Below are 3,268 nucleotides of genomic sequence, written 5' to 3' on the forward strand. Positions count from 1 at the left end.
TTCAAGCATAGTACTAGTAGAAAGTAACTAGTAATAGTATTAATTTCAAACATAATATTAGTATGAGGTATTTCTTTTGATTAGTAAACGCAATAGTATTGATTTTACGATTTTAGTTTGATATTTTTTTTTAATAAGTAAATGGCATTAGTTTTTCTAGTTTTTAGTTTTTTAGTTTTTAAATTACTACATATTATTTAAATATTTGTTGTACAACATTAAAGTTTATTCAGAAGAAATAAATCTTGATTGTTCGTTTGAGGTTTGTATTTTTATATTTTATATTATACATAATGTTCCACACTTTATTATTTACAGAGACTTTTGATACATGTTACCATTCATATATAAAATATATGTTATTATAAATTTAAATAAGTTTAAATTGGTTATGCTAGATTCTATTAAAATTCTCATTCTTAATATCCAATAAAAATCAATGATTATTTACTTTAATTAAAGATGGATAAATCAATGAATATTTACTTTAGTTAAAGAGAAAATTCCTTGTCTCGAGAAGAAGATAGGTAGTTTTTATTTGCTTCATTCCGAGTCAAGGAAGTGGTTATTTATTGCTTCATTCCGAGTCACGGTGTACACTTACAAGTTTAATCTGAATTACATTGTTGCCAATGAACTCTCCTAACAAATGTGCCAATTTCTTTAATTATTTACTTTAATTAAAGATGGATAAATCAATGATTATTTACTTTAGTTAAAGAGAAGATTTCTTGTCTTTATTGCTTCATTCCGAGTCAAGGAAGTGGTATTTCTTGCTTCATTCCGAGTCAGGGTGTACACTTACAAGTTTAATCTGAATTACATTATTGCCAATGAACTCTCCTAACAAATGTGCCATTTACTTTAATTATTTACTTTAATTAAAGATGGATAAATCAATGATTATTTACTTTAGTTAAAGAGAAGATTCCTTGACTCCAGAAGAAGATAGGTAGTTATTTATTGCTTCATTCCGAGTCAGGGTGTACACTTACAAGTTTAATCTGAATTACATTATTGCAATGAACTCTCCTAACAAATGTGCCAATTTCTTTAATTATTTACTTTAATTAAAGATGGATAAATCAATGATTATTTACTTTAGTTAAAGAGAAGATTCCTTGTCTCGAGAAGAAGATAAGTAGTTATTTATTGCTTCATTCCGAGTCAAGGAAGTGGTTATTTCTTGCTTCATTCCGAGTCACAGTGTGTACTTACAAGTTTAATCTGAATTACATTATTGACAATGAACTCTCCTAACAAATGTGCCAAATGTGTAAAGCTTAGGATGTGGAAGAAGCAAGAAGGGGAAGTATACCATCATTACTATACCATTGTTCTAGGACATTTACGTTAATGCAACTTTTTTCTTAAATTTAATCTTCTATTACTATAGAAACTCAAATTTTGATTGTATCTAATTGTTCATATATTTCGCTTGATTATTTCCTTCCACATTTACCCTGCTTCTCCTATCAACGTTCCTTTACACCTCTCAGTGCAATTGCTATTTAATACTAATATTTATAATTTTATTTTTCAAATTAATTAACTTGCTGTGGTGCAATTGCTAGTAATACTAATATTTATAATTTTATTTTTCAAATTAATTAACTTGCTGTGAGTGTGGGGTGAATTAGCCAACAACTTAATCTATATATGATAAATATTTTTTTTGTGTAATTACAATGCGTTAACCATTTCGTTGGCATTTATTCCATTGTCATCAACTTGTCGTTGTAGCCGTGTACCTTGAATTGAATTCCATGCCTCGAGCTCTTTGTGTAATTACAATGGGTTAACCATTTCATTGTGCATTTATTCCATTGCACAGGTTGTCATCAACTTGTCGTTGTAGCTGTGTACCTTGAATTGAATTCCATGCCTCGAGCACAATGCGTTAACCATTTCATTGTGCATTATTCCATTGTCATCAACTTGTCGTTGTAGCTGTGTACCTTGAATTGAATTCCATGCCTCGAGCTCTTTGTGTAATTACAATGCATTGTGCATTTATTCCATTGTCATCAACTTGTCATTGCAGGTGTGTACCTTGAATTGAATTCCATGCCTCGAGCTCTTTGTGTAATTACAATGCGTTAACCATTTCATTGTGCATTTATTCCATTGTCATCAACTTCTCGTTGTAGCTGTGTACCTTGAATTGAATTCCATGCCTCGAGCTCTTTGTGTAATTACAATGCGTTAACCATTTCATTGTGCATTTATTCCATTGTCATCAACTTGTCGTTGTAGCCGTGTACCTTGAATTGAATTCCATGCCTCGAGCTCTTTGTGTAATTACAATGCGTTAACCATTTCATTGTGCATTTATTCCATTGTCATCAACTTGTCGTTGTAGCTGTGTACCTTGAATTGAATTCCATGCCCCGAGCTCTTTGTGTAATTACAATGCATTGTGCATTTATTCCATTGTCATCAACTTGTCATTGTAGGTGTGTACCTTGAATTGAATTCCATGCCTCGAGCTCTTTGTGTAATTACAATGCGTTAACCATTTCATTGTGCATTTATTCCATTGTCATCAACTTCTCGTTGTAGCTGTGTACCTTGAATTGAATTCCATGCCTCGAGCTCTTTGTGTAATTACAATGCGTTAACAATTTCATTGTGAATTTATTCCATTGTCATCAACTTGTCGTTGTAGCCGTGTACCTTGAATTGAATTCCATGCGTTAACAATTTCATTGTGCATTTATTCCATTGTCATCAACTTGTCGTTGTAGCCGTGTACCTTGAATTGAATTCCATGCCTCGAGCTCTCTGCTAGATGGCGCCGAGACACGACAGAAGATGTTAGACGTAACACAGGACATAGGCTTCCCGCTGCATGTTTTCCAACGACAATGAATATCTATATCCGTCTATGTAAAGGGAGACACAGAGGTGGGTCCAAACAGTATTTAAGTATGTGAAGTGAATATGCAATCAAGATAAAACGTTATCGTTTTTCCTGTAGTAAACGGTAACTGTTAATAGTATTGATTTCAAGCATAGTACTAGTAGAAAGTAACTAGTAATTGTCATCAACTGGTCGTTGTAGCCGTGTACCTTGAATTGAATTCCATGCCTCGAGCTCTCTGCTAGATGGCGCCGAGACAACGACATATGTCAGACGTAACACAGGACATAGGTTTCCCGCTGCATGTTTTCCAACGACAATGAATATCTATATCCGTCTCTGTAAAAGGAAACAAAGTGGTGGGTCCAAACAGTACTTAAGTATGTGAAGTGAATATGCAATCAA

This window comes from Pinus tabuliformis, chromosome 1_2 (genome assembly GCF_031772625.1).
Source record: "Pinus tabuliformis cultivar Carrire ecotype Pingquan chromosome 1_2, CPIR1, whole genome shotgun sequence".
Lineage (NCBI taxonomy): Eukaryota > Viridiplantae > Streptophyta > Pinopsida > Pinales > Pinaceae > Pinus > Pinus tabuliformis.